The sequence below is a fragment of the Mus pahari genome, chromosome 5 (assembly GCF_900095145.1).
Source record: "Mus pahari chromosome 5, PAHARI_EIJ_v1.1, whole genome shotgun sequence".
In the NCBI taxonomy this organism is placed as follows: Eukaryota; Metazoa; Chordata; class Mammalia; order Rodentia; family Muridae; genus Mus; species Mus pahari.
This window is the reverse complement of record NC_034594.1, coordinates 135,952,354-135,963,517: the sequence shown is the minus strand read 5'-3', so window position 1 is coordinate 135,963,517 and position 11,164 is coordinate 135,952,354.

The window sequence follows — 11,164 nt, the reverse complement described above, 5'->3', positions numbered from 1 at the left end:
CCTGTCTCAAAAAAAAAAAAAAAAAGAATTTAAATAGATTTTTCTCAAGTATTTCATCTTTTTATCTGCTTATTGTCAAGAAGGAAAATATGCAAATGTATTTGTTTGTGCCAGTAATACTCGGTAAGTGATGTCTCACTACAACATTAATACAGCAGGTCTACCATTGTTATCATAGTCAGCTCTCTCTCTCTCTCTCTCTCTCTCTCTCTCTCTCACACACACACACACACACACACACACACACACACACACACACACATTACCAGCTCTCCTTTAACTATACATTATTAGTATTTTGGATATTCTTTGAGTCAAAATTTCACAGACTAATCCCCTAAGTGGCGTGTTATTCGCCACATTTTCAGATGAGGCAGGAAGGCACAAATGGATCGGGGAATAGGCCAGGGTTCTGAATCAAGGTAACAGCAGAGTCAGGGTTCTGATTCGGGCAAGCCCACTCCGCAGCTCACTCTCTGACACAGGGAACTGTGCCGCCTCTGTATCTCTCTTACTTCTGCCTGTAACTTCTCTGGAGTCCCTGATCGATGACTTGTTGTGGGTCTCAGAACAAGCCTAAAATATCCGTTCTGTGACCGTGGTGTTGGAGGCCTCTAGAAGTCAGTCACTGGGGAAAGCTTGGCCATTGTGCTGCCCTCTCAATGAGACCAGGCCAGTGTTGGGAACACTGTACATCATGTCTGGTGCTGTCACAAACTGATGTGGAGTCTATAGATGACTGATAAGAACAAGAGCGATTAGAAATGTTTTGCCGGTTCAGACTTCTGATTCTCTGTCATGAACAGACAGACACTCGAGGATATGTATCTGAACACAGACTTTGCCACCCCTCACACCAGTGGATGTAGAGTATCTTAGCAGAGTGTCTCATAACTCTGCCTCTCGCTGGGTGTAAATCATTCTCCAATCTCAGATCTGGCATAAATCATTCTTCAAGCTCGGTGCTTGCTAAATGTTACTGTGTTATTGAGACATAAATCGAGTGTCAGCTCCGTGAAGTGTCTGTGGCCTTGGCATTAGGAAAGTCAAAGCAGCTACTTAATGGTTTCCAAACATTTGATTATTAAAGTTCAAACGAGAGGCCTGAGAGCAGATCCTTGTTCAAATAGACTTTGAAAAGTCAGGGTGCACATTCGTCCAGCTAGCAGGAGCCATAATGACTGTACCAACTCCACCTCCAGGAAAGACACTGGAATGAGTGGCCTTGCTCAACCAGAAAAAAAGCCTTCCAGAACTTTGGGAGCCCCTCCCCCTAGCTAGTCTTTCATTCTAAGAGGCACAACACACCAGTACCCAGTCTGTCATCTCTATGCTAACCGATCTCTAGAACGACCTCTACCACAGGGGAGGATTCAGTCTAACTCAAGAGATGCGGTTCCAGTCAGCAGGTTTCCAGCTCAATTCCTATAAATTAAGGATCTGACAGCAAGATGCCTCCTTAGGTGTTTTTTTTTTTTTTTTTTTTTTTTTGTGGTGGTGGTTTTTTTGTTTGTTTGTTTGTTTTTTAGTAAAATCTACCAGACATTTGATATTCTTGTCTCAACTCTCTTTGCATCGTCCCAGAAAAATGGGAACAATGGAAGACCTTTCCTAAAGTCTTGCCTTTCTATCCAGAACTGTTTACATCTTCTCTATCCTTCTGTGAGGACAATGTGAGCTACTTCTCTTTCTGTTCAAGATGAATCATACCATCCTTCCTGGGACTGAACCTTTTATCTCTTCTTTCTTCTTCTGGAACTTGAGTCTACAGAAAATGCCCCTCTTACTGTGTTTTCTTTCTTAGTGGTCCCTTCACACTAGCATTTAAACAAGTTTCCCTACTGATCTTACTTAACTTGATTTGTGGTTTTGGAGCAGAATCTGACTCGAAGCCCAAACTGCTCTGAACTCACTATCCCAAGTTAGCTTTGAACTATTAGCAATCCTCCTGCTTCAGCTTCTCAAAGGCTGGCAACATACTCAGCTGCGCTAATTTGAATGCTAATCACTTCTGCAGCTTATTGATTTCATGTCTTTTAATTATTTTTTTGTTTGTTTTCTTTTTTATGTAATTTATTTTAATTTTCATGTATACCACAGTGACTTGAACTCCATATGTTAAGGATGACCTTTAACTCCTGAGCCCTTGCCTCCACTTCCTGAGTGCTGGGGTCACAAGTGTTCACTGAAATATCAAGTTTACAGGGCTGGGGATCAAGCCCAGGACTTCATGGACACCAGGCAAATGTCCTATCACCTGAGCTATTTCTCTGTACCTTCTCTACCACCGTTAAATAAACAAACCTTTGTCAAAACTCCACCCTCACCAGCTACTGTACTTAACGTTCTTTGACTGCTGGACTTTTTGAAAGTCTTCCTCACTCAGTGCCACCTTCTTCATCCCTGGGCCGGGTTTTTTTTTTCCAAGCCACAGCTGCCTAGCTTCCGTTTCCAACCCATCTTCTAGAATGAATCTTGCCGGTCACTGAGTGGGTCAAAAGTTTCTGGCTCTACAGAACAGACACACAATTCAAAGCAGGTTAATTGATAAGACCTGGGGCTTACTGAATTGGAAAAGCAACCCTACAACAACAGCAGCCAGTCAGTTCTGCTCCGTGGCTCCTGGTCTATGCTTTTCCCATAGTCCTCTGGGTGCAGCATGTTCTCCATCCAAGTTTCGTCTTGACAATTACGTTCATAAAACGAAGCATCATTCTTTTGGAAACATAATTTTTTTTTTCTACAACACGTTGACGTTCTTGGTGTGGACTGTACCCGACCTGTGCACTTCCGAAGCAATCCTAAGGGTCCCATTATCCTATGTGTTCCCTCTCTGTGGACGCTGCAGTTAACCCAGCAACGTCTTCCTTCTCACACCTCCTTCCCCAGTGTAGCCCTCCTTCCTTTGCTGCCATTTATCTTCGTTAACGTGCAACAGTTTTCTGACTGGGGTGTCGAATGTTGTCACCATCTGATCCACTTAGTGTCATGCATCTTGTATTTGTTAAAATCGGATTACGTGAGAGAGGAGATCAAAATAAACAATTTAGGAAATCCCCTTTCCCGTGAAAGAAGCCCACAGTTAAGAGGTCCAGACATGCAGAGTGCCTTGGCAAGGGCCAGATTTCTTCGATTTCGTTGCTTTACTGTCTCTAGCGTCAGGCTTTTCCTGCATGGTCCCAAACATTTGTTTTGAGCCTTGGCAATCTCAACCGTGTTCACTTCGAGGGATGGGGGAAAAGGACAAAGAAATGAAACCAGTTTCCACAAGCTAAGGATGTTCCTGAATCCAGCTTGGTGGGCGGTATTCGTTTTGCTGTCACACATCTGAGAAGCTGGTAAGTGTAGACATCCTGTGAAGCAGCTGTGACTGGAGCTAAAAATGAGACCTTTGACTGAGGTAGCCAGTGAGAGGACGCTGTGGAACTAACTGGTGGTTCCTGCCTCGAAGCCAGGTTCCTAAAGGGGAAGAATGATTGATGTTCTGCTCAACGTCCTCCAGTGGCTGACTATGATATTCAGGGATAGTTTTGAACTCTGTAATGTAGATTAAAAAACAAAACAAAACAAAACCAAACCCTCTTTTCACTGTTTAACTCCAGTGTCTTGTCTCTGCAGATTCCCTCACACCACACACACAATTCCAAACTACTTTCTTTCTTTTTTTGTTTTTGTTTTTTGTTTTTGTTTTTTGTTTTTTTTGTTTTTCGAGACAGGGTTTCTCTGCATAGCCCTGGCTGGAACTCACTCTGTAAAACAGGCTGGCCTCGAACTCAGAAATCTGCCTGCCTCTGCCTCCCAAGTGCTGGGATTAAAGGCCTGTGCCACCACGCCCGGCTTCAAGCTACTTTGTAGGATGTAATTATCCTGGATGGATGGATGGATGGATGGATGGATGGATGGATGGATGGATGCATGGATGGATGCATGGATGGATGCATGGATGGATGCATGGATGGATGCATGGATGCATGGATGCATGGATGGATCTATCTATCTATCTATCTATCTATCTATCTATCTATCTATCTATCTATCTATCTCTCCTGTCTCTCAACTGTCTCTCTCTGTCTCCTGTTTCTTCTCTCTCTCACTCTCTGTCTCTCTGTCTCTTGTCTGTCTTCTCTCTTTCTCTCTCTCTGTCTTTCCTGTCTTTCCTCTCTGTCTCTTTATGTCCATCCCTCTTTCTCTGTCTCTTTCCCTATCCCATCTTCTTTTTTTTTCTCTTCTCTCTCTTCCCTTTCTTCCTTACTGTATCTAAATTGCTTTTTTCTCCTATCATCTATTCTGTGATTCCTTCTTCAAATCTGACCATTGCTTGCTTGGTTGTTGTTGTTGTTGTTGTTTCAGTGCTGGAGCTCGAACCCAGGGCTTCACACACTATCACTGAGTTACATGCCCAGTTCCGGGTTCTGTTTTCTCTGCGACCTCTATCTGAACTCACCAGACTGACTAAGAAGGTCCTTCGATGTCCATCCACAGCTCCAAACCCTCAGATATATTTTTAATACTATGCTGTCAGTGTTCTTTTCTTTCCTACATCCTGCTTCTGGGCTGTTGTTCTTATGCAATAAATGTGTGTGAGTAGATGCATTATCCTATTTGACTCCTAGAATCCTACCAGGAAGTAATATTGTTTAGCTGTACAGATGAAGGTTAAGGGAACTTGTGTACGACAAGGCCCTGGTACTAGTGAGGACCTGAGGTGGGACTGGGATTTCCAATGCTACAGTCTCTTCTTGCTCCTGTGCTCTGTGCTGTGCTATGGACTTAGGCTTCTGCAACACTTTTCAACAAACTACATATAATTGCTCCCAAAACTTTCAACTCTCTCCTTGTTGATGTGGGTTTTTAAATGGTTACTCTCCAGTTTCTTAGAGATACAGCAAATTCTCAGGCATGCCTCAGGGTTGTGACCGAAACCACATGATACCACGGATTCCCTAGCTAACAACCAGTCTTTTTTTTTTTTTTTTTTTTTTTTTTTCAGGTTTTTGCTGACCTTGTATTTTCAAGAAGGCTGAATTTCCTGTCCCCAGAAAGAATGTCATTAGGGTCAACAGACACTGTGGGCCACTTTCTGTTTCTGAGGGATCATTTTAAAATGCCCATGTCAAGCAATTTGAGCAAAAAAAAAATGTGAGAAATATTCCCTGGGGCATCTTTTCTTTTATAAGTGGATACAATAGAAGATGCACCATTTCTGTCTCAAAATGTTCACATCAGCATCTGTTCTTGAATTTGCTGTGTCCATCTGGGGTCCAAAAGGTGAGTCACCGAGCTGAGGCCAGAGGAGCTTGGTTCTCAGTGACATTCCCAAGTGCTAAGTCACTACCACAGAGTTACCTGAGGGTTACCAGTAATATACTCATTGTTAATGTTCACACCCCTCATAGCCTCACAGTATTTGCCTCCCTGTGGGAAAGCATCCTGAATGGACACCAACTAAAGTGTAGGAGGACCAAGATCCCGAGTAAGATAATAACATGGCTAGATAGTTTCCTTTAAGTTTGTTCTTACATGGGATATTCAATACATACCAGTGTATTAAATAGATTACATGAACCTGCATCTGGTTCTGGGGGGTAGCTGGCCCAAGTACTAACTTCTCTCCATGTAGGCCTTTTTCTTGAAAATATTTAAGAGCTTGTAAGATGGTCCTCAGGTCTCTGTCTCTTCTGAAACACACACACACACACACACACACACACACACACACACACACACACAGCTGTAAAATACAAACCTGCTGTGTGACAACCTTTCATACCCCATTTCCCATCAGAACTCTAACTCATGGGGAGTCTGTCTCACATCTTCGTCTGGAGAATAGGAAATATGTCATCTTCAAAAGCAGCATTGGCTTGTGGAAGGGAAACCCAGTGGTCGTGTTTTCAGGTGTAAGCCCTAAATTACACATTTAAAATGAAAAATCGTCTCTTGTCTTGGGGAGTATGCGCCGCTTGACATATGACCTTAGGACGGCCTGTATGTTTCACTTATTTTGCATCCCCTCTGCCTGTAACAACAAGAAAATGCTTGCATGGATGAAAATATCTCCGGTTTGGAGCCTAAATACATCCGACTCTGTTGAGTTTAACACCTCCATCTGGAGCAATAGTTAATGAAGTCTGTGGATAGAGTCCCATGAAGAACCCTTTAGAGTTACTGATGTATGAGATGGATCCCTTTGTGAAGGAAGAGAAGAGAAAAGAGGGAAGGGGAGGTCATGGAGGGGAGGGGAGGAGAGAGGGGGAGGAAGGAAGAGAGGAACAGCCTGAATTTGTGGTCTGTTTCACTACGTACAAATGGGTTTCAGTGGGAGGTATAGGAAGAGGGAAAGATGAGGAGAGACTTAGAAAATGGGCTCTTCATAATTAAATGGCATTCCTTTAACTCAAGGCTTTAGTTTTCTTGATTGTAGAATGAAAATATCAATAGTACTGATGTGTATCATAGAGGGCATTGACACAGAGAATCTTGAAGCCAGGGTTCTCAGCTTTAATTCTACTGGCATTTTGAACAAGATAATTCTTTGTCCTGGGGCTCCCTTTGCACTGTAGTATGGTTAGTGATAGTTCTGGCTTCTACTTAGGCAAAACATTATCTCAGAATGTTCAGTATTCCTTATGGAGATGTAGTCCCTCATTGAGAGTCACTGCTGTACAAGAAGAGCTGTTCTTTTTTTTTTTTTCTTTTCCTTTTTTTTATTAAATATTTTCTTCATTTACATTTCAAATGCTATCCCCAAAGCCCCCTATACCCTCCCTCTGCCCTGCTCCCCAACCCACCCACTTTTGCTTCCTGGCCCTGGAGTTCCTCTGTACTGGGGCATATGATCTTCCCAAGACCAAGGTCCTCTCCTCCCACTGATGGTCGGCTAGGCCATCCTCTGCTACAGATGCAACTAGAGATACAGCTCTGGGGGGTACTGGTTAGTTCATATTGTTGTTCCTCCTCTAGGGTTGCAGACCCCTTTAACTCCTTGGGTACTTTCTCTAGCTCCTTCATTAGGGGCCCTGTGTTCCATCCAATAGGTGACTGTAAGCATCCACTTCTGTATTTGCCAGGCACTGGCATAGCCTCACAAGAGAGAGCTATATTAGGGTCCTGTCAGCAAAATATTTCTGGCATATGCAACAGTGTCTGGGGTTGGTGGTTGTATATGGGATAGATCCCTGGGTGGGGCAGTCTCTGGATGGTGTTTCCTTCCATCTCAGCTCCGAACTTTGTCTCTGTAACTCCTTCCATGGGCATTTTGTTTCCCATTCTAAGAAGGAGTAAAGTATCCACACTTTGGTCTTCCTTCTTCTTGAGTTTCATGTGTTTTGCAAATTGTGTATTGGATATTCTAAGTTTCTGGGCTAATATCCACTTATCAGTGAGTGCATATCATATGTGTTCTTTTGTGATTGGGTTACCTCACTCAGGATGATATCCTCCAGATGCATCCATTTGCCTAAGAATTTCATAAATTCATTGTTTGTAATTGCTGACTAGTACTCCATTGTGTAAATGTACCACATTTTCTGTATCCATTCCTCTGTTGAGGGATATCTGGGTTCTTTCCAGTTTCTGGCTATTATAAATAAGGCTGCTGTGAACATAGTGGAGCATGTGTCCTTATTACCGGTTGGAACATAAGAAGAGCTTTACCTAGTGAGGTTTTGTATTGTTGTTCTTCCATTCACATAACAAACAGTTTTTAAAAAGGATCCAGGACAGTGTGGTCACTCAAAGATGACTTTAAGGAAGCATGACTTCACGTTCTTTCTCTACCATTCCAGACCTATGTTTTTTTTGTCTATGAAATTGTTACTTACTGAGATTATGAGCTCATCTGATTGCCTATGCAAGAGAATCTGCTCAACTGCTCATGAGGGCAGAAATAGTCGCCTCTGTACTCTGTTATGTGGTTTAGTACCTGGCATTAATATATGCTTATGATGTACAAACCAATGATGACCCACAAGAGACATTAATTCTGGGGGATTAGCAGAGAAGTACAAAACTTCTCTAATTAGTAAAGGATTTTGCTAACATAGAAAAGGAAACAAACCGCAATGGCACCAGGGTCAACCTGAGCAAGATACAAAAGTAACCTTAAAATCTAATACACTGTTAATAACCTGAGAATAAACGCTGGCCAAAACAATAGTGTCTTTCTTGTGTAGTTAACAAGTTCTTTAGGGAAAATGACAAACAGGGAAGGGGATCTCCATCATTAGTTCATTTGAGAGAGTATTTGCCTTACATGCACAGGGATCTGAGTTCCATGCCAAGAATGTACTATTTGGTTGTCGTGGTGCTGTGACAAATTACCTGGAAAAAAAATAACCACAAAAAAAAAAAAAAAAGAAGGAATAACTTGGCTCTCAGTTTTCCAGTCATCCATCATGGGTAGGAAATGCACCCGGTAGGAGCATGGAGACACTGCATTTCATCCTCAGTCACAGCAAAGAGAGACAAGCTAGCACTCAGTCTAGTTCCTCTTTAAGTCCCTCCTTAACCCATGAAATGGTACCACCCACCATTATACTGGGTCTCACCACCACCTCATCTAACCAAATCTACACAATCCCTCACAGGCGTGCTAATCTAATCTAGACTCCCACAGTCCTGCAAGCTTGTCTCAAAGGTGAGTCTAGATTCTGGTTCCTGTGGAGTTAACCATCAATCTTTTTGTTTTGTTTTTGTTTTTGTTCTCAAATAAATCTTCCCCCTTTCTTTCTTTTTCATTAATTTGTCATAGCGGTAAAAAAAAAACAAAAAACAAAACAAAACAAACAAACAAAAAAAACCAGTATAATACAGAAGGAAAGAATCTCATTAGTGCTGTTACTTCTGCTTTGTTGTTAATCACCCTTTAGTTCAGCCAATCCTTTTCTCACAGCAAGTTTTTCCTCAATGAACAAATCATTGTGCTAGTTAAATTTCAGTGCAGTTTTCAGTGCAAACTCTTCATTGTCTTATGTAAAACCAGATGACATTTTTACCCTCTTAACTAACGCTGTTAAAACTGAACTGAGCCGGGAGTGGTGGCGCCCGCCTTTAATCCCAGCACTTGGGAGGCAGAGGCAGGTAAATTTCTGAGTTCAAGGCCAGCCTGGTCTACAGAGTGAGTTCCAGGACATCCAGAGCTACACAGAGAAAAACCAAAACAAAACTGAACTGAAACTAAGGCTTCACTAAAGTTTGAACTGGAGAAAAAAAACAAAAAAACAAAAAACAAAAAACAAAAATTTATAAAAGGAAACCACATGGTTACTTTAAAAAGATCATTATATACTTTTAGATCATGAACTATTAAATTCAAAACACTGTGTGCTATAGCATAGTTCTAGGTTGCATGCAGGCCCAGTTTCATAAGTGTCTGGCCTGTGTATATGTGCCATGTCCATATGAAAGGTCTTTACAAGAACATCCTTTGTTTAGTGCATGGGTATATTATTTTTCTGCTACCATCTTAAAATTCTCAATAATTTTGAGCTCACAGTCTCATTTTGTATTACACCTCCCAAATCATATGCTCATTCTTCCCAGCATGAGAAACACAATTCAGGCCACAGGAAGTCACCTTATGAGTTTAATTGTGCCCATAATGGCCTGTCTCTTCTCTACAATGTCGATCTATTCATATGAGGATGCATAGCATGCCAATGTCAAACTCCCATCCAAGTTATTCGGTCTCTAGGTCTGATCCCAAACTCTTAGCAACTAGTCACAGCCTGGCCAGCTGACTCTTCAACAATAAGTCAATGATCAAATAAATGAAGAAATGAATGAACCCATTTGGATATTGGAGCAGAAGCTCTCTGAACTGATGGAGAGAGGGTCATTCATTCATGGATTCTCCGACTATGATTGTCATAAACTATACAAGGAACAGAGAAAATCTCAACAATAATTATTTGGTCAAGGAGAAGGAATTGTAATGATCTCAGTGGAAAATGGGATGAGCCACAGATAGGACACCTTAGACACCACCTTGCCCTGTGTATCAGGGCTCAGACACTCTCTATTCTCCACAGAAGCAGAGTTAATGACAAATAAAAAAGCAGGCTTCACTTGTGCTCTGGAGCTCTGGTGGAAGATCTGATATTTAACCAAATGATCATGATGTGGAGGAAATTGTCACAGTCTCTAAACATGAATGGATTTACTTAAATTCAGACAAGTAATAGTAGAAGCTTCAGAGCCATGACAGAGCACTTCCCATTGATGACATCTCACAGAAGGGAAAACAGAACCTTTCCTCTTAAACTTCAGCTAATGAGGAGACAGAGAGCACTTTTGTTCCTCAATGATGTGGTATTTACATGGCCCAGAGGAGCCCGGAGAGGTTAAGTGGCTTGTCTAAGGTCATCAACTAATGAGATGCAGATCTGGGGTTAAGTTGGGCTTCCAGCCCTAGCTCCAGGCCCATCCTTTTTCCAGGCATGAGAGAGAGAGAGAGAGAGAGAGAGAGAGAGAGAGAGAGAGAGAGAGAGAGAGAGAAAGAGAGAGAGAGAGAGAATCTTTCTCAAAATCTGTCACCCTAAAGTCCCAAGATAAATCTCAAATTCTGTGATATTTGGACTAAAACACGTCAGAAACCTGGGTAATGAGAGAAATCTTGGGCCTAGTTTTAGAAGAAAGATTCATACAAAACAATGATTTTACACTCTAGGACTTCAACATTACCAGAAGTCCCCGTGAGGACCAGAGTTTCTCCTGCAGCAGTTGCCTGCCGATTGTTGCTACGAACACGTTCACAGGCACTGCTGCTATCATTTGTTAGGGACCATGTGGGCAAACTAAAACCCTATATGGCCTCTAATTAGTGCATAGAGCTCTGGTGGGGAGGAGGGGGAAGGTGTGGTTAGTCCTGGCCTTGGAAACTTGAAAACTGACGTTTCAGATGGGAAAACCAAACCAAACCAAACCAACCAAACAAATAACAACAACAAACTGTGGACTCCTGTTTATAACCCAGACTCCTGTCCCCCCCCATCCCCTCTCCCTCTCCCCTCCCCTCCCTCTTCCTCTTGTGTCTCTCTCCACCCTCTCCTCTCTCTCCTCTCCTCTTCTTTCTTTCTCTCTCTCCCTCTCTCCTTTTTCTTCCTTCCTTCCTTTCTTTCTTTCTTTCTTTCTTTCTTTCTTTCTTTCTTTCTTTCTTTCTTTC